We start from the raw sequence: 21,917 nt of genomic DNA on the forward strand, positions 1-21,917 counted from the left end.
CATCTTTCACATGTTCACTGCTCGCTCTGTGCAGAAGGCCCCAAAGCTCATTTGTGTAATGAGCTTAGCTGGAGCCTTTTTTTGCTTTGATGTTGGCCCAAAGCTTAAAAAAAAACATGGAAAAAAAGTGGGAAAAAGGATGAATGGCGAAAAGTAAAGGCTCACACCTTGTTATCACATCTTACCTTCAGTTAAAGTCCAGATGTTGACCCCTTTGAATAAACTCCAAGCGGCCAATCTGTCTCTGAAAATCTTTTTTGTTCCATCATCAAAATGTGGAACAAAAAAGCAATGTGGCCGCGCTCCAGTCCCTCAGCTTGCCCTCCTCTCGCCTGCATCGTCATCACACCCAGTCTTTGTCCTCACAAAGAAAGAGCCAATGAAAGAAAAACAGCCCTTTTCTCCTTAGCAGGGCCATGTCTGCATCCTCGGCCGGCTTCCTGCCCGTCCAGAGTCGGGGTTGACGTTGGGAGAGAGGAGCCAGCTCCAGCAGAGAGCCACAGATCCTGGACCAAAAGAGGGAGGGAGTGACTCACAACAGAGAGGATGAGTCAGGGCGTCATGTGCTGAATTGGCACTCAACGGTCCCAATGTCCTGAATGGTTTCTGTTAGCACTATTATGGTCTTATTGAGCTATCTTTTGTTAGTGTACTCTGGCGTGGTCAAAGCAGTTGGCAATGCGGCTTTGCCTTGATTATATGGGCCAATAAGCAATCATGGAAATCTTTTTACCATCTACAGCAACATTAATTGATTTATTAACGTTTTCTGATGGAACATTTTAATCAATAAAGTATTCAGTTCAGTGAGTCGCTGCTGAAGGCCACTATTGACCTCAGTTTCTAGGGTGAGAGGTGACTATTGACGGTAACCGAGGAGCTTTTTCATGTACTTTTTGGGGTTCTGTTGAGTAAGATAATCCATCATTCAATGCCTGTTCAGCTGATTAAAAATAATTCATACGACATGATGAGGAAGTTACCCTCCAGACAGATTCAGTACAACGGTTTTTATGATTCTCTGTTAATTTTTTCTGAGCAGGTCATTAACATCTGACATTACAGTCAGCTGCAGAACAGCCACCCTGCAGCTGCTGTCTCCTTCTGTGGCTTACTGTGGCGATATTTAATGACACTACAAAGGCTTGAACCCGTGCTGTAATGGAAATACATACATCAGCGATTAGATTGATTATTTCTATGTAGGTATTTGTAATGCCTGTAACCACTGCCGGGGGGTAGGTGTCAGACGAGGTGATTAACTTCAAGCTGCCAAATCAGCCTTTTTTCTATATCTTCCATGGCAAAGATTCACAGCAAGTGATAACATTTGTTAAAAGAAAGGAGATGTTTTGTTGAAAAACACTTCTTACACATGTACAGGACAAGATCAGCAGAGAAAACAGGTACCACTTTGTCAACAAGTGTCGCCAAAATCAGCACAAACCGAGAGTTCCTCACGGCAGCTTCAATACCATCTGGAACTATGTTCCTATTTTCAACCCCATTGCTGAGCGTTAGTCAGTCCAAACTTGATTGTGTCTGCTCCAGCTGACCCTGACTCATGCTGCCCTGCCACGCTCTCACTCTCTCAACAAATTTGACAAACTCCAACTAATAAGTGTATAAGTGTTTTGTGATGGATTGCAAACTACTGTCAATATAAAAAGAAATGACACACTTTGTGACTTGCTTGAATTAACACCCATTTGAATTTTTCAGGCTCAAATTTCACAAATATCTTTACTTGAAATGTATTTCTTTTAAGTGTCAGATATGAATTATTTTGGGGCAGGAAGGCTGTCACACATTTTATTAAAAAAAATCAGATTTATTCATTTTAGCTTTCAAGAAAAATCGTGTCATATTGCATTCTTTTGACGAAATGAACTATATGTTCTATTTTCTTATGCGTTATTAAGACTTATCACTACCACAGTCAAAGAACTTTGACTTTGCACTTTTAGAAACTCCCCTTTTTTTTTTTTTGCATATAAAAGCTTATTATTGTGATAATGCTACAAAATATCGAGCTAAAGATGCGTCTGAAAACACCACAAGATGATTGAAAAGTAATCTATTTGAGCAAAACTGTACCTTGATAATTCTCAGGCAAGTGTGCAAACCCAGTTAGACTGTCTTTACTTTGACTTTACTAAAACATATTCCCACCATATAAGGGAAGGGCTTATTTTGATTAATTGCCTAAGCCTATAACGCAAAAGTAAGCTTACTACATAAAACATGTCCAAATGCGTTTTATCGCCTTGTCTATCTCCACCTCATGCTCCATCCTTAAATCCTCTAAAAAGACAAGCATGGCACTCTGCTGCAGGTGAGGGATGCATGCAAACTATAATTAATTCAACAATACCCATCTGACTCTTATTTTTTCAGCTGGAGAAAGGGAGAATAACTTTTAAAAAGGTCAAAAGAGGAAAAAGCGAGTCATCCATCCTTTTCCTTGATCCATCATCCGCTCCATCTACCCCAGCCCTGGAAAATCCTTGGCCTCTGTGCCCGGGACAGGGGCAGGGAGGAGGAGGAAACAATGCTTGGAATGTGTAAAAAAACTTGAGTCATTCCCACACGTCAACCTCCGGCAAAGCTCCTCCTCCTCCATTTCCCAAATGTATGCTGCCTTCAGGTTCACCTCATGAGCTTTTCCATCCAAGTCCTAAAGCTGTAAATGTCAAAAGTGCAAACAAACTATTGTTGCTGCTGCCTGAACTTTCATTCTTGGAAAAGGCAGAAGCAAATGTTAAAGCTTGCAGAAAGTTGGTGCAATCTGAATGGTCTCTAACATCAAATAAAATGTAATTGATTTTATAAGCTGTTGGTATCCTCAGTTAAACATCATCGTCATGTTGGAGGGGAAAGATAAAATTTTACAGTTTTCCTGACCAATTATCTGTCAAATTGGCTTTAAAAATTGTGATTAAAATATTTCCAACAGCACTTGAAGGCATCAGGAGAGGAGGGGATTTCCTCTCCAGTGTTCATTATTCTTTATGAGAAGCCACATGTCATTAAAAGACAAACCGACTGCTCTCAACGCTTTTCAATAAGTGTAACATGCACCCACTCACTGTGGCTTTGTACTGCACATCTGCTTGCTTCCTCCCGATGCCAGCTGTCTTTTCCATATAGACATGGTTTTTAATAATAAGATTGATTTGAAATCACTTTAGTTTTAAAGTGTGGCCTCATCATTTATCATCAGTGAATGTGACTTTTTTTTTTTTTTTTTTTTACAGGCATTTACCTAGTAGAAGTAGAAACCAAAAAATATAACTAACAATATTCTTTCTCACAAAATATCACTAAACAATAATCCTCATATACAGCTTGGTAAGATTGAGTTTGTTTTGCAAAGTACTTTTTCATTACATAGACACAAAAGACAGGTTGAATTTCTGTGAATTGGCACAGTCGGTTTTGGAGTGCCTTGTAAATTGCGCGTTCCCGCTGTTCCTCTGGCCTGCCCAGTCTCCCAGTGGGCGCGCTCCCGCGGCAGGCTTGTGGAAAAAACTGCAGCGGCTGTTACCGGAGCCACGCAGAGCGAGAGGAGCTGAGTGCGAAAAATCACTGGCTCTGGCAAGAGTTGAGCAACACACTCTCGGATTTTCGTTATTCCTGCCGAGGACGACCTTGTCAAGACTGGAATTTATCGCTGCCAAGAAGTGGTAGTATCGACGGGGAGATTTTCAGCGACTGAAAGGTATGGAAAAGTTCGCTAAGGGGTTCCTTTTTCCCAAATTGAAAGTGTCTCAGCCACAAGTCTCGTCAGTTTCCTTCGGCTGCCAACTTCCAGTTTGTACAGCAGGGGAATGTCGTGTCTTTACGAGTAGGCTAACGGCTCTGTGAGTTAACGTTAGCGCTAAATGTTCAATATGCAGACAACGTTCAGGGATGCGGAGACAGCGGGGAAGTTTGCGAGCCGTTGTTACGTTAAACGAAATGCATGATAGCTAATTTTTACTTACTGCGTGCTGACGTCGTACCGCTGCAACATAAGTAGCCGCTACTGTCATAACTTGAGTGAAGGCTAACGTTTACTGGGTAACAGCTCCGTTTGTTGGGACATTTGATGCTGCTTGTGTTTAGTTTGGCTCAAAAGTTAGTTCAGCCCACACCTGGTTTGGAAATAGCCCATACCGAAAGACAACTTCTCAATGTTTACAACATGGCATACGCAGCGTTTATTTCACTGCTGGAGACCAAGCAGGGGTCCACGAGACCACCAGCGGAACCAGTAGGAGGTGGTTTCATTTTCGAGATATTTTACCATACTAATGTTCATGTAATAAGGTAATAAACTGGGTTGAGTGGGACTGGAAGAGGACTTTTAACTTGTGCCAGCATTGTTACCCTCCTACCTGCGATACAGACATTTACTGCCGTAACCACGTCATATACAACAACAATAAAGTTATTAAAAATAAATTTCTTTCATCACAAGGTAACCAGGCGGGAGTCTTTGATGTTACAGTGCCCTTTAGAGTTATAATATTGAAAATAAATCTTCCTTCAAATCCCTTTACAATACATTTAACAGGTGAAGGGTAGGACTGGGCGATATGGCCAAAATCCTATGTCACAGTATAGGATTTTTCATATCTTGATAATGATATCACAATATATCATGTTTTCTGGTAACCACATGGCAAAGCCTATTTTTGGATGCGAATTAGATACTTGACAAATAAAAAGTAGGCCTACTGAGTTTCTGTTTTCACTTGGGCTGAGCCCGAGTCTGTTTCTGAATATTAATGTCCATGTTAATTAACAGGGCCTTGCTCTATGGTTCGCTCCAGGTTCACTCCCATGTGCAGGGATTAGAATGTAAAGCATTGTCAAAATGACGTAAAACTTGCCATAAACCAGTTCAGCTGCTGGCATGATTTTGATTATTAGTCTCTCTCTGCCCCTGTAAGTCAAAAGGAAACTAAAATTAAAGCCCATGGCATTGTAACATACCAGAGTCAGTACTGTGTTCATTTTTCTAGAAATAGCTAAATTCATCCTCTTTGACATGGACTAAAAATGGAGATTGAGTGCAAAGGTTCTGACAAGTGATGACGGGAATAAAGTTTTGAATGCAGATGTGTTAATCAGCAAATTTTGGGTTGTCGGAAGAGACTTGAACATTCTTTAAAGGCGATAATTTCACCTGTCAACATCTGTGGTCTCAGGTGAGTGCTGAACTGTCTAGATGCCGTTTGATCTGACAGTAAGCCGCTAAAGGCAAGAATAAATGTGGAGTCACTTTAATGGTAAGGCTTAGTATTATTTAAGACGTTGTTTTGACTCTTATTATTCTGAGGTTGTCACCAGACTCCATTCTAGACCATAATTAACATTTCTGTCTTGCTGTTCAGAGCAGAATATGAAAAGGTAGAGATTATAATGGACATCAAATTTCCTGGCAATGTATTTTTTTTGTTCAGCCTATATTCCAAAACCCAAAGTTGTTCTGTCTGATATCATATAAAGATACCTATAAATCAATTATGCAAATAGTTTGTGATGAATTTTCTGTCCATACTTAATTTCAGTTTTAGCTATGACATCTCCTCCAAGCATACAGGGAGCCAACTACAGCATAGACCGTGAACAATTGTCCAGATAGGGTTGTTTTTAGGCTAGGTGTTGCCTGTTATTCATTCCTCTGCACATTCAGTTCAAGTGTGGAAAACCAAGTGAAAATGAAACCTAGGCTATTGATTAGGACATCCTAGGCACCTGTGTCCAATCGCACTGAAGCTGTTTGTTGGCACTTGCTCACGTTGTTCCCTCTTGTCAAGATCCTTGCTTGTGCTCTATTAATTCTCAGATGTAGGTTGCTTTTGACGAAAGCATCTGCTAAATGAAATTGTAACATTGTAACATGTTTTTTGAAAAAATATTTTCTCAATCGCCCTTTCACATCACTTCCAGCTAGGAATTAGTGTAATGAGCTGTATCAGGGCTGAAACTAATAATATTTTTAATTATCGATGAGTCAACCAATAATTTCCACAGTTAATCTTTTATTTCATAAAATGTCAAAATTAAAAATCCTGAATACAATTTCCCAGAGCCGTAAGTGATGTCTTCCTATTGCTTTGTTTGTCAAGCAACAGTCCAAAACCTTTTTGCTTGAAATAAATGACTGAAACAATTAATGGACTTTCAGAACAGTTGGCACTTAATATTCTCTGCTTCGATTTATTGACTAATCCTTGCAGCTCTGCTGTATCTCAGTCAGCTAACTGTTCATTTAGTGTTAAACCTTTATTCTGAAAACCCAGCATCACATGTCTTGGTCAGACCAAGACCTCAACACTGATTGTCAGTGACAGTCACTAGTTAAAAGCATGTGGGTTAAAGGAAGTACAACATACTGTCAGGCTTTGGGAGAAAATCCTCGGTAGGAGACTGCAAAAAGCCATATCAGTCAAATCCTAATCTCATTTCAGCTTAAAGCAGCATATCTTTTATTCCTCCAGAGCGATAATTAATGTGAAAAATGTGTTTGTGAAAGTGAAACATTCTTCAGTTTCAGTGTCACAAGTTCAGGCCAGGAAAAGTTAAAGCATGGCTCTAAACCTCAGCTGTTACACACAGGCACTGGGCTCTTGATAAATGAGATCGCCTTTGTGCATTCACGTGAAACTGTAGGTGTCAGTTCTTGTTTTTACTTGCGCCGTGCTCTTGTTTTGATTACCGCTCCTGAGTTGACAGTGTCAACAAAGGCGGGCGTCCCACATTGTTACTTCTTCACCTGTTTAAAGCGGATGGGGAGTCGGATTTGCAGAGATGTCAGATTTGCCTTCTGATAAGTGCCCTGCGGATGTCTGTGCCCAAAGAAAGTGGGACAAATGTTTGTTTGATTGTTTCCTACGTCTCTGAATCGTGAACATACCTGACATTCTTTGAGGGGAACAACAGGAGGACTTTGAGTTGATGTTGATCTTTCTATGTCTTCAGGGCTACAAGAAGTTCAGTGTCTTTAACTGATGGAGATAAAGCCTGACAGTTGCAGGATGTGCGGCAAAATAGTCCCAACATTTGTTGACATTTGTTATTTCACGGTATCTGCTCAACAGTGACAAGTATTTTATTTGGCTTTCACCTTTCTGTTTGTCTATCACAAACACTCGCTGTGGTATTGATTTGTGCCATTACAGCTGTGTGTTAGAAGATATTACAGAAATGTGTGACCTAAGTCACCTTTCCTATAACAGTAAGTCTTTTTAGTGTGTTGTAAAGGAATGTCATTGATGACTCACTGGCCTCGAGGCATATCGTGAAATGGCAGTGCAGTGAGATGTTAAAAATCTGGCCCCTAGTGTTGTGAATATGGATGGAAGTGGTTTCTGTTTGCAGAAAGATCAATGACCCAGAGCTTCACCTGCACTCAGTGCTGGTCAGTATTTGTTTATCAAATAGAAAGCCATACAGGTTAAGACAGCAGATGCAAGTCCTCGTGATTGATACAAAAATTCTAATGTTTGGATTCTGAATTATAAGGCTGAAGCTCCCTGCTGGTTTTTCTCAGCAAAACAAAAAAGATGTTCTTCCACAATACTTAGCTTAATGAGCTAGAGCTGCATGTTTCAACATCATTATTACACAGTTAATCCCTTTGAAAGCATTGAACATGTTCACAGTGAGGTTTTGCATTCAAACAAACCATGTAACTGTTAGTTTGAATATAATAAGAAATTGTAAGACATTTGTAGGCTATACTCTACATTCATATTTTTGAAGGTTTTTTCTGCTTTATATCCATCCTGGTTTTCAAGTAACATTTTTCTGTCCCGACTGAGGCATAATATTATTTTAGGACCATTGAATTATGTATGAGGGAACACTTCAGTCCACTTCAACAATGAGAAATTATGCACAGTCCGTCCAACTTGAATTATACAAAACCTCACCTGATTTCAAATGTCATTATTTTTGATTGGTGCAAATTAAAGCAATGTGGTCCAGAAATAAGGGTGAATTCTCAGTTATTTTTCACCTCACATCCTAGCGCTATAATAACGCATTAAAATATACTGTATTTATGCTAATATTTTTCTTTATAGTACAGTAGGAGTACAATACAGAGTTATTTCTAATTTAGGATTAACATACCAAGCAGGAACAACTCCAAACATTTTTGTTGGCCAATATCATAATCAATCACACACATTTGTTTGGAGGCGGTTCAGTGACATAAATAACTGGTAATTTCTTGGTTGACAGAATGCATGCGTATGTGTGAGCTCTGAAACAGACCTGCAAAGGAAGTGTCATGTGACACCATGACCTTTGACCTCTACCCCTTGCCCTGAGCCAGGGCTTGAGCTAGGTAACAGGTGTGACCCAGAGGTTAAGGAGCAAACACACACACATGCAGGCACAAACACACTTGCACAGTGAGGCCAATTGTGAAAGAACAGCACAAGCGACAGTGACATGTATGTTGTTTTAAATCTCTTGACTGTAGCTTTTGATTCGAGCATACAGTTGCTGACTGTTGAAATAATTCTGTGTGATACCATTGGAAAATACTGTCTCCCAATTAAGGTTCATGCTTCTCTGAAGTGTCTTTGAACAAAGCCCTGAATCCATCCTCACTCCACGACTGCCATTCTGTAGCTACTCTCTAGGTTTTTATTCTGACCCCTGTGGAGAGGGACAAGTCAAGTCACTTAATTTATTTATTGAGCTCAATGGGGTATCAAATTAACATTTTAGTTTCCAGTTCTTTGGGTTCCAGTAATCCCGCTCACAGTTACAGATGAATAAATGATCAAAATGAACAGAACCTTATCTGCTAGCTCTCCCGGCATTATGCTCCAGCACACGTTTACATCTTGAAATCCAGGTCTTCCCCTCCCACTTCACTTTTTCCAAATATCACACTCTGTGATAAACAACATTGTTCCTGTTTCACCCCATCACAACTTTAGCCATGTTTTCACCCCTTAAACAAAACACTGCAGGTTTTAGAAGGTCAGTGGAGCCTGATAAAGTGCAGTTTGGGCTGGAAGCCATGTCTACAAACTTTGGCTCTGCCTGCAATCAAGGCAGCCCAGATTCGTTTTTGTTTTGGTTCTCTGGTCTTGATATAATTCATGTTGGCAGCTCCAGGTCGTGGCTTATACAGAGTACATTTTGCGGCTATCAGGCAATAACACTGCACCTAGCAAAAGTCAGTGTAATGTCATCTGAGTCATCCAGGTGAGGTGATGTCAGAACAAATTAAAGTAATCCTCTGGTTTTCACAGTCACCCAGATTAATGAAACATTTCAGTTCCACAACAAGGTGACTAACTGAAAGGTATGTGTTGATTATCTAAAGCAAGAAATGAACTGAGGAACTATGCAGTCTTATCAGATGAAGATTGAGGTCATGTTTTCAGTCCTTTACATGAATTCAAACTTGTTGTATGTGACATGACATCAGCGCTAAGGCAGGTCAACCAAGTGTCATCACCATCATGAGTCATTCTTGTTATAGTCTTCTGTCTCGTGTGGCTCGTTGCAAAGATGGTGGATGATAAAGGAGCATATGACAATGGCACTGTGATCTTGTATATCACGCCTGAAGGCATCTACTCCTGTCTCGTGTTTGATCTGTGAGTCATCAATGTCTCACCTGCAACCTCGTCTGCTGTGCTCATCTTTGTTTTTTGTCTCTGTGTGGTCATTTGTATGCGTTGCACATGCTCGACATATGGTCAAACATGCATTGGTCTGAAGCTGCAAAGTGGCATCAGAGCTTTGGCAAAGATTGACACATGAGAAACAGTTTGAAATATTTCTGTTTGACCTTTTCAGGAATGTTTATTTTTGCAAACATTTGGTATTATCTGTGAAACTCAAGGCTACGGCTTTGCTGATAAACTATCAGCTTGGGTGTTGACCTTGAAAATGTAAGTCTAATGAGCTATTAGCTGAGTTGAGGTTATAGCCTACCGCTGCACATAAAAACAGTCGAATTAATTAACTAAAGAACTCATCTGCCTGTAATGAGGTTCCTCATATCTACCCATTTAGACGAGTTATTTATGATAGGTAGATGCAGCCTGAAAGCAAATATTTTTTGCAGTTTGAATCATTACTCCTCTGTGTTGAATTGCTTTACATACATAAGACAGCTATTAGCTTAAATGGTAACCCGAGTGACCTAACTGGCTAAAAGCTGTGTGTGCTGCTGCTCACCCCTTGTCAAACTTTGTCCTTTCACAAAAGTGTGTGATTTAAAAGTGTGTCCCCCCCCGACAGGGCAAACAGAGTTCAGCTATTCAACATTTCCCAAACCGACTTAATGGGCTAAAGCTGTTTGACTCAGTGATTTAACGGCGTCAGTTCTTCTCCTTATGAACTGAATCGTGGGTGGGAGATGACTGCTCCCGCTATCATCATCGTTCTGTGGGGTCAAAAAAACAAAAGCCGATCCAGAGCCAGTGGTGATGTAAGGCCTTTTCACTGTTGACGTCTTCCAGACCTCTCACCTGTCTCCCAGCTTGTAAAAAGCACCAAGATCTCTTGTTAATGTCTGTTTAATGGCTGAGTGATGTGGGTCATGTCAGTGGAAAGCCTAACAGATGATAACATGGCAGCATGTGGGAAAAATGCTCTACCATGTTTGATCTTAAAAGACCCATTGACCTGTTTCAAACCCATCCTACACCATCCTCGAACTTTGTTGTGACGCCACTTAAAGGGGTTCAGTTTGAATATTTCTGAAGAAAAATTGTGGGTTCTGGTCAAACTTCTCATAACAGTCTTAAAGATTAGTGTCTTAATAAATGAGCATTCTTTCCATGCGGTCGTTCACACACTGTATATACACTCTCAGTAGACTCAGTGACCCTGAAACCAGAGGCTTCATTTGGAGATTCCTTCAAGAGTCGGTCCCAGCTGCATGCATTCCAAGCATGATCTGTTCTGTTATTTCTCAGGCTCCCACTTACTGACATAGCAGTAAACTGGGGATAATAAGTGATGTTGAGACTATAGCCCCCTTATCAGTATTACTCGGAAGATTCCCCGACGTTTTTCCTTCAAAAGAAAATAAACGGTTCTATTTTCTGAGAAGACGGCAATAGAGTTTGCATAGTTTTTGTTTAAAGATATCAATTTAAGCAATTTGTTGTATGGTAAAATCATTGATATAAATCCATGCTCAAGAAGAACTAAATGCCATGTAAGCTAGCTATAGAAGAAGGAAGTAAAATGTATCTTACAGAGCACCTTTTTAAACCAAGGTTACAAAAGTGGTCTACAAAAAGATAAAAACATTGCAATAGGAGAAGGCACACTAAATACAACAGAGGTGGAGGCAGAGGAATTAAAAAACACCTAAAACAGTTTGCTGACTTGACTTCAGGGGGAAACAGCTTGGGACCCAGGACAGCAAATGCACTCACGTGTTTACCGTCTTAAACAATGTACAACTACATGCCTTGTTCAGACGAGCTTAGGGGCCAAGCCTATATTCCACTGGATCCGTGTCCGTCACGTTCCGTGGGCGCCGCGACCTACGGACTTGATCGCGCCCATTCAAGTCAATACTCGTGTTTCGACAGCATGCACCGCGTTCCGTCTCTACGTGTCCCAGAAGCGCCTCTCTGCTCTGTTCCGCTAGAAATACACGCCGAGTCTATTTTTGAAGAAGGCAGTTTCAAGCAGGCGTCAAGTTGAACAGAGCGGATCGTTCCAAACAGGAAGTCAGAGACGAAAACAGCACAAAGCATCCTGTCATTTCCAAACAGCATGTACAGACCCCCTGCTTTTATATCCTGTGCTCACCGTGGTAAAAGCACAAAAATCACAGAATGATGCTCTCAAAATGAGCAGATGATCAATGATGATTGCCCTGTTTTAACATCACATCACATCGCGTGATTTCGCAATTCCCGCGCGATAATGTAGTTCTCCTGCAATCTTGTGATCGCGCAAACCCAGCTGGTGGGCCAGCGCTCTGCTGCTCTGCGGTCCACAAACGCCTCCTGTGGGGTGGGGCGCACAGACATGGATCCTGTGGGGTCACCATACCATATTAAGTTACCAGAATACTCACATAGTATTTTGATGCAATATTTACATTAAAGATTGGTCTATCATGCATACAAATCTTAAACATTTGTGCATGTGAAACCTCGGTAAAGTCCTTAGGTCTGACAGAAGAAGATTTTCATTGCGTGTATATTTGTGTTGATGTGATGACTTGGAGTAACTTAATGAGTCACTTCTGGTACAACATATTCAACCAGTTGTCCTTGTCTTTAGAACATGTATTTTTACATTTGATTAAAAAGTTAGTAACAGTATAAGGTTATCTTTAGTGCAGGCTGAAAATATCCTCGAGACAGGACATTAATAATTTTTTAGGGCAAAATCAAATTATACGGCCACAGAAAATGACTAATGTACTGCTAATAAAATGACTATACAGCCTGCATATCAGGCTAATCACATTTTCAACCAATCACAAAATCAATTTGGCAGTTAAACAACAAAACCCTTGTTTCACAGCATTGTGGCTAAATGCATCAAACTCGGGTCTCCTGCCTATTGATTTAATAGTTTTCTGAGTACTTGACCTCAAAAGTATTTTTTTCTAGGATTTCATGCTCTTGTCTTTGAAGACACATTGCCATAAATTCTTTAATCTTGTACACAAAATCCTCTGGAGATTAATCTGTGCTTTCTTTATAACCGTGACATGTCGAAATCGGGGCTGAATAACATTTTCTTTCTCAGTGTTGCAATCCCAGCTCCTAATACCTCCCTCAGTCGGAGAACTAACACAGCTTAGAGCCGCCTGAGGCTGCAATGAGAGATGGCCAATAAAGATCTAACAATATGTGGTGGGAGATCAAAATCCCTGGCTGAATCCGGTTTCCAATTTCATTTAGAAGCAAAAATGCCTTTAGGCTCAGTCCCACAGTTCTGCATTTTCTGCTGATTAAATCTGTGTGTGAGATAGATATGGGGTAAAGCAAATAACTCTGAGATACAAATAAAATTCAGCATTGACACTGCGAGCACAGTGGAATACAGTCACATATATTTGAGCCCACCTAGCAAATGTGCACACCTGTATATGCACACTTAACATTTCCCACATTGTCACCATGCAAACAGCTTAAACTCTGCTGCAGTCCAGTTTGATCTTGGAGAGTGTTTGCACCAGTCTGACCTAGCGGCTGCTGTTTTCAGGGATTTTCTCGGATTTATAATCTGAGTATCAAAGACCCTGACTGGCTTTTACACCAGACAAATGTTACCAAACAGTGAGACATAATCTCTCCTGACAAAGCCTGTCCAGGAAGAAAATACCTCTCTCTTTATAACCACCGGTCGGCTTTTGTTGTGAAGACATTTCTAAAATATCTGCGGTGCAGTGGATGTTTTTGTTTTGAATTTAGGATAAGGCTTAAAGCAGCGCAAAAAAAAACTGTGACATGATCTCTAACTTTTTACTGCCTTGATGCTGAATTGATCTCCATATATGGAAGGATAATCCTCCCTTGCAGGGTCTGTGGTGATCTATCTACACAAGTATTTGTTTGAGTTAGGACGAAGCCTACGTGTGATTGGCTGTTCCTCTGGCAGGACCAAAACAATTCTGGCTTACCCAAATGTGTTGAGAGCACAGTGGGATACTTGCTTTTGGCCAAGTTTTGACCTCACTAACTCTGCTGGACTCGGCCTGCATCTTAAAATAACACGCTACGTGTTGTGCTGAAATCTCTCGGACATACCTTGCTGCTGCTGGACTTGTTTACTGTTGTGAACTGGAGCTCTGCTTGCTGTTGGAGGTTACAGCCGTGGATGGGGGGCATTTTCAGGCCTCAATGCCATCATGTACATCAATCTGTTGCTTTTACAGTATTCATGTGTGATAGTGGGATATCAGAACCTCAGCTTGGCCTGCTGAAGGTGATGTTTTGTTAACTTTTTGGAGCTGGATTTTGCAGTTTCCTTCAGTTGTGTGGATGTATTCTAGTTTATCCAGGGGCTTAATATTCTATATGGTTTCTAATTTGCATCTCGATGAAGCACAGTGAAATAAAGAAGTCTCATAAATTGCAGATGAGATGGATGGGGGTGGTGGGTGTGACCCTTCTCTTGCAAATCCACACTTATTAATGGCTCTTCCTGACACTGCAAATGTATAAAACCTTCCTTCAGTGTTCTGAATGCTAAACTAGGTCATCGTGACTCACTTATTCTATCCAAATGTGAAACTTTTGAAATGCTCCTCTTCTTATCTCCTGTTCTTACAATAAGACCCCTTGTCTCTTTTATGGCAGCTTCTAATCTTTTCCTAATTCAGTGATGGACAGGGACATGTTTAATACCTCTGTACTTCGGCTTTGGCTGATCTGCGCTATTGAGAACATTGTGTGAAGTGCTGCTTTGTGCTGTGGAAGCTGAAAGAAGTATATGCTTCAAGTGTAGCGTGGCTAGTATCTAATCACAGTTTTATTACCATATCACTCTGCATAGACCATCAAGCAAAATGTGATGACAGATGAATCCAATTTCTACTTCATATATACTGCAGGCCAATGATGGCAATAGTAATCTTTCACTTGTGTTTAGACAATGCTGTAATTAGGTCACATGAGCAGAGGGGAGCATGACCAAAATCTCATTTTAAATGAGAATTTTAATTAGTATCATGACTTATTAAGAATCACACTGGTTGTTGTATTAAAGTGCAAGGGTAGCTGGATCAGTTCGTGACACGAGGGTTTAAAGTCCACTGTACATACCTACTTACTGGTAGCACCACCCCAAACACAAGATGGATGTATTGTTCATGATCCAGCTGTAAAAAACATATTAACCCACAGTAACTTTACATTTTTTAATTGACTTTGTGATGTAAGGCTTGTCTTGTTTCTCTACTAGACTTCCTGCAGTCGTCTGTACAGGTGTTACATGGTGTTGGGCATGGACTGATTTCACACCGATAACCTGAATTAACTGGTAACACTAACGTCACAAGTTTTAATTATTGGAAACTTTTTAAAGCCACAATGTTAGAGAGCTCAGTGATCCACGACTGTCGGAAGGCCCAACCCTAGTCGGGACGGTTTTGCTAAATTTGTGTTACATTTTTTTTCTGCATCTTGCTATATATTTTCTTCAATGTCAACAATCTCCATCAATAAGATGTAGGAGAAAACACAGGCATCCAAAGTAAACAGTTTTAGTAACAAATCTTTTAGAGTTTTGATACAACTGTGTTTTCATTTTGGAGGCTGCAGTGTGTGATGCTTTTGAATTGTCCACACCATCTCTTACCATCTAGCTATAATGAATTAGAGTTCTCTGGCTGTGCTTCCAAAAGACCTCACCTTTGGCAGATGTATTGCTGCGGACCCAAGGAAATGCGGTGATGAATGTGAAGTCAATTGGATGAGTGGTTCCTGAGAGCATCCTTACCATGGTTCTTTTTCTTTTTTTTTTAATTGGGCTTTTGCTTTTAATGGATAGGACAGCTGAAGAGAGACAGGAAAGGTGGGGAGTAGAGAGCGGGGGATGACGTGCACCAAATGATCGGCAGACGAACCTGCGATCAGTGCATCAAGGACTGTAGCCTCTGTACATGAGGTGCCTGCTCTACCAACTGAGCTAATCCAGCGCCCCGTACCACGGTTCTTGACATCAGCAGCATTTCTCGGGGCTAGGCAAACGGCCTGCTCCGAGCAAGGACACTTTCCAAAATGGCTACGCACTCCGAATGGGCACGCCCTGGACAACGCTACAAGTAGCATAACCGGGAGCCACGCATTTCTTTTGCGGGCCTTTTTTGCAGCATGCCTGCGTTCCGAATGGCAATACGCTCTGAACAGCCATACTCAGAAATATCAATTTATTACCAATGTTTGTGGACAAGATAACAGAAACATCTCTCTGTATTTTGCATTAGGTTTGGCTTGGTGTACATAATAATGTAGCAGTTGTGTGATTTAAGTTGATGCAAAAAGAACAATAATAACAAGCAGTATTTGTCCTTTAGCATTCCTGGTGGTTTAGACATTACGCAACGTTCACGGTGCAAAACGGCTTCCCAGCATTCACCACCTCATCCTATGTAAACAAACATCCGCTGTCTGACCTTGCCTGACAGAGCAAGACTCTTTACCGCAAATAATCCTGTTGGTGCTTCCCAAATTAAATTTGCAGACTCACCCAATTTTCTAGTCACCCAGCTGAGCGAGGGCACATCTCAAATTACCAGTTTAGCTCCAGACCCTCCTGCTAGTTGCTGTCACTCGCAGACACATACACACACACACAGCCCACACTGTGATCTCATTAGCAATATTAGTGCATGCCGTGTCTATGTAAAAGTCTCTTCCCCCCTTGGTTGTGAAAGTGCTTGTTGTTTGGTGCGTGACTTGATCTGGATCACATGAAGATCAAAATGGCAAAAAAACAAACACTCTCATGCCTCCGGACCCTGGCCCACACCCGGACCCATGCCACAGCTATATCAGGCTGGCAGGCCCACGGGGGGCTTGTTTGTAGGGGATGAGACAAATGTGACGTGTCTGTCTGAGAATGGTGTCAAAGAGAGCATGCAGCACTCGGAGGAAAGAAAGAACGGAAGTCTTTATTTGGACATATATATTTCAGGCAAGCAGTTTGAGGGTTTGGTGTTTAATCTGACTGCTTGCATGTGAAACTTCTGTGTGCGTGAGGGTGTCATTGTGATAGCAAGTTGGTGTCCTGCCCAGATACTGGCATTCAGCCACCAGATCTGGGCCATGGAAGGAGGAAGAGGAGGAGTTGGACGTGCATGATCCAGAGGACTGTTGACTGACAGGAACAGTGGCTGTGCACAAACTAGCCAATGAGTGTGAGGCTGGCAAACAAGACCACAGCGCAACAAGCTCCAGCATTCAGATGATTTTATATGTCTGGACTCAGTTGTAGGACAACATATTCAAGATCAAAGTGAAAGTGTGATGTTCAAACGTAAGGATTAGTTTCTCTGGCACTGTTTATGCACATTAAGGAGGAGTTTCATCAAGTCAGAATGTTGAAAGTGTGTTTGTTTTCTTAGCTGGAGAAGAAAAGATGCAAATAGAAAATACTCGTTTGTATTTATTCTGGCATGCACATTTCTCCCGTGTGCCAGCACTTATTCTTTCCCCTGGGTGAGTGCTCGAGTATGATAACACCTGCACCGACATGTGATGGGGGACTCGGCAAAGATCAGAGGAAACCCTTTCTGTGTTAGCGTCAGAAAAAGCACGGTGCGGTGGAGAGCGCACTCAAGAAAGGACTGAAATAGGGAAGATGATACCATTTGTTACGAAGTGAAATGTCCCTGCTTGAGTTATCGTTGCTGTTTAATGTGCCATTGAAAATGTGAAACGGGCTCAGTTGTTGTGAATTGAATAAAGCACATAGTGGTTCGAGCACTTAAATGGGCCGTTCGTCTTACTCAGGGTCAATGTGAACTGCTTTTACATTATGAACAGTCAGCTACTCTCTCTTTTGTTCTCACCTTTGTCATTTCAGGATTAAGGATTTTAGTCAGCTAGTGAGCTAAAGTTAGCGGAATGTAGTTGGAAAGTACTCATTTACCCTCAGTTAGCACACTGTTTTAAGGAGGTTAAACTTTAATAACTATTTAGTTCTCTCTCTGACTCACTCACTAATGCACACACGCATACAAAATATATTTATGTAAGCCATGCATACCCTACATCCACCAGCACTCTCCTTTTATCTCTTGCGCATGCGCTCATAAGTCCCCCATTACATCTGAGCTAGTTAACCAAGACATGGTAATTTACTTTTACTGCATAAGCATGAATTAAACTTGGTGTAGAAGCATGACAGAAAGGAGGACATGCATATTAATCAGGCTGACTTTCTTCATAAAGAGCTTAAATTAAACAGGTTCGTCACAGTTGTTTTATACAACAGCAAAGGACATAAAGACTAATAACAAACCTACATTTGTTCTGTGTTTTTATGTAGTCAAGATTTAGTCATGTTTTGTTTTCCGTATTTTATGTGAAGAATCACCATATCATTGTTTAATTTCCTGTTTTCATCATGTGTATCACAACCCCCTCCGGAAGAACATTGCTAGTCATTACAGTATCAGTTGATTGGCATTCAGCCAGAATATCATTGGCAGGTAATTGGCATTGAATAATACAAGGGCTTCCAACCAGCACAAAGCAGAGAGGAAGTGAAACATACTTTAATGTTTAATTGAAAGAAGTGCTCTGTTGGGATTCAGCATTCCTGTGCAATACAAATGTCAAAGGATTGCATGTTGGATTTTACTCAATGCTGTGTTCTGTTTGCTGAATCTGCTGGGTTGATACCTGATGCTGTTTTTTTTCATTCAGCTCAAACAGTATGTATATTTCTTTATAAACATTTTAGTTATCATAGCAAGTCTGTGTGCTTCCCCTCATATGTTAATTTCTGTGCTATGTCGTTTTCACATATATGCCCACTTCTTCTTTGTGATTGGCTGTATTTAAAGACCCCCTCCAGTGAAAATCCATAGTTTAACCTTGTAAACATCTCCATGTGGTGTTCTTCATGTGCTATGAGACATATCAGGGACAACATAAGCAGTCATCGCCATGGCTGGGCTTGTTAAACTGCAGTGTACCAAGGACAGGCTGAACAACACGTTTTCAGATTGGCAGGTTTGCGACATCACAAACCTAAGGAGCCAATCCCGTTAATGGATGGGGTGATGCTATGCATGTCATTATATGCAACCTATGGTTAACACTTCGGCGATGCACGAGCCAGCTGTAGCCCCCATCGTAATTTTTGCAAATTCCCTACTGACTACTGATGTTTACGTTACTACTACAAATTACTAAATTTCAAGCTAGCTAAGTTTCAACAAGTTGGCACTAAACGATGGCAGAGACGTGTTTTGTTTTTGCGACGGAGGGGCCAGTTGAAAATGTGCAACGAGCCTTTCTCTGCCACTATAGTGACTGTAAAGGGAGAAGTGTGGCTTCGAAGAGGGTGATTATCTCTTCAATAAGCTTCACAACAGGCTGTAGTGTGAGTTTATTCTGTACATACATACACTCCATATGCTGACTACATCACACCTCAGGGTAGCAATAAAACTGCAGCAGCTTGCCCCTTGCAGAAGTTAATAGGCTTCCCCGGGGAGCGAGAGCTTGATCCTGAGTGATGTCTTTAAGCCACCCTATTGAGTTTACATCACTCCATGTTTTATCTGGCTTGCTGCAAGTGGAGACAGTTTTAATGGTGAGTCTGTGTTTTTTTTTTGGTCGAAAGCAGTATTATGGTTTTTTTTCACCAACTGGAGTTTCTGCTGCTTGATGAGTTGACGATCTGTAATTAGTGCCAACTATAAACAACCGGATTCCCGCTGAGCTCTGCCACGGGTGGCTGCCCTCACCACGACAATCTGGAGTTTCCCTTTTGTCCTCTAATGTGTGTGATGTAGAGCCAACTGCCTGCCCTGGGAGTTGAACAGTGGGTCTACAGTATGGAGAGTGAAAGATGGAAGCTGAGAAAAAAAAAAGTCATTTAAATCCAGGAGATGTCAGAGCCCCTTCCTGTCGTTTTGCAGTTAAACAGAGAAAGTGATGTCATCTAAATGTGATGCAAATCCTGGCCCCTTGGATCAGCACGGATGCTTTTTCTGCCCTGGCTCCAAGACGCACAATAATAATGACATCATGGCTAATGTACTCCATGGTCGCTTTCCATTCCAGTCATTTGTCTAGTCGTTTGGCTTGTATGCTTATTCTATCACTAATATTATATCCACTCAGTCAGTTGTCAGAGGCTACCCAGGATGCACTTTCATCAAGATGCTTGAGTCATGAAATAATGCTTTTACCATGGAGACAGAGTGGCTGGCTTATGTTGGGTTAGGCAGGATTAGACTTGTTTGACTCTATTGTTGATTGTCTTTTTTTTGCATCACAACTTAGCACAGGTATCACAACTTATACGCCTTTCCCACTGAAATTTGCGTGTTCTGACCCGCTTATAGATGCTAATTGTCTCTTGTCCCATTGCCAGTGGAGTATACTGCTTTCGGTTTCTTTTCTGCTGCGGCACCGTCGGAAACAGGGTTAGTTAACAGTGAAGATGTCACGGTGGTTAGTTCTTTATTGTAGCTATTACTCATAGGTACAATACAGAGCAATGTTCGAGCGCTGCTTGGCCGGATATGGGCAGAATTTGTAGCTGGGATGACATGCAGTTGCAGACTTAGCATAGCATCGCCCCAGAAAGGGGGTGGAGATTAGCGTGTCGACCCAGGTTTTGTGTTCCCATCAATGCAGAGTCATTTGACCCTGGTCTGAATGCCGATTGTATCCTTTCCCACTAAGCAAAAAAGCCGGGTGTTAGCTGTTTTTTGACCAGTGGGAAAAGGGCTTTAGAGAAAAGCCTTCTTCCACACTTCATCTGGAATGCTCAATTTTCCAGACTGGTCTAAAGGTCATGGTGAACTCTCAGTTGTTGTTGTCTTGGGAACAGGGTCTTGGCCTGAAGACATGCTTCATGGACCGTTGCAAACAGTCGTCTGCCCCTCCTTTGGCCTCCCAACCAAATAAGTCTGCACACACAACCAATCTAAGCACATGGCTGAGAGGAGGAAACATCTGTGCATTGCACGCAGACACCACAAAGTTTTGTGAACACTAAGGGAGGAGTGCTCTGTTCCTGTCTGTCAGTGTGATCTGAAGTCTAAATAGAAACTTTGTATTTTGTGTTGTAGTTGCCAAGGACAAAAGTGGATAATGACTAAAAGGATCTTTAAGACATTAAGAATTAAGCAGTTTTTTTCAGGGGAATTATTTTTTATTAAGTAATGCCCAATATCACTTTTTTGTACCTTCTTATACTTTTAACCCAATTTTTTTGCTGTGATCTGCCTCGCATGAACACGGATGTAATGAGCTGGTATGTCTTTTCAACTTTCTCTTTCTCTATGTTTCCAGCCAAGTACAACAATGTCGTGTGTGGTTTGACGGCTCATAACATGCAAAGTCTTTGATTCAGGTTGTGTCGAGCTTGGCATGTTTCGCTCCCATTGGGATCTCTTAGTCTTACTATGAGTCAAAGATCAAAGACTCTGTGCGTGTGCATGTTGTCTAAGGCTCACATCTTAACATTAAAGATCTCGCACTCTCGACTGCAGTATCATAGCAGTTGGACTTAGACTCTCAGAGTGATCATTTCCAAATGTTTATGCATGTAAGTTGTCCATCATGGCACCATAACAGCAGATTTGTTATCAGGAATGGCTGTTAGAGGTGTTATGATACAGCGCTGTAATGCTGTTGGGGTGCAATAAAGCACTTTACATTACAGTAGCTGTAGTGTGGTTTGCTCAGCTCTTTATCAGCCCTGATTGCTATTGCTTAACTGCCATAAAGGGACATATGGAGCTGTTTAACTATAAGCCTACATAGATATACTGTAGCGCACTGTCAATTAGAGCAACAGGAAGGAAGCAATCACGGCTAAAACAAGGAGGGAACACATGAGCCCAGGGGAGAATTGGCCGTACTGCACTCCCATTTTATTACCCTGGTTTTTAGTTATGAGGCTGCAGTTCATCTTACAATAGTTGTAACTTTCATCGGGATGTATAGCTCTTTAAACTCCTGTTGTATTTGTCTCTTCGTAGGCTTGCCCTTTACTAACTCTCTTAGCAAGTACTAGTGCCAAAGCTCCTATATCATTAAACACATATTACACCTATTACAGCAAGTTAGTTTGAATTTTGCAGAGAAATTGAAATTCTCAAAATGAATGGGTACTCGCCCAAATATGGTCATGTGCACAGCTCTCTCTCACCTGCATGTGTTCACACAAACACTCGCCTCCCCCCGTCCTGTGCCCGCTGGCAGTCAATATTAGTGTTG

The 21,917-nt window shown here is 41.3% G+C and overlaps 1 long non-coding RNA gene across 1 annotated transcript in view; it reads left to right on the forward strand.

Annotated features, from left to right (window-relative positions):
• Positions 1-3,606: 3,606 nt before the first annotated feature.
• LOC138612932 (uncharacterized) overlaps positions 3,607-21,917 on the forward strand; it is an 81,242-nt gene continuing 62,931 nt past the window's right edge. Inside the window, exon 1 of the long non-coding RNA XR_011309715.1 lies at positions 3,607-3,721. This is a non-coding gene — a long non-coding RNA (uncharacterized lncRNA). The remainder of the gene's footprint in view (positions 3,722-21,917) is intronic.

Source organism: Semicossyphus pulcher, unplaced genomic scaffold, assembly GCF_022749685.1.
Source record: "Semicossyphus pulcher isolate SPU_LCO1_2020_fin unplaced genomic scaffold, fSemPul1.0.p SCAF_8, whole genome shotgun sequence".
In the NCBI taxonomy this organism is placed as follows: domain Eukaryota; kingdom Metazoa; phylum Chordata; class Actinopteri; order Labriformes; family Labridae; genus Semicossyphus; species Semicossyphus pulcher.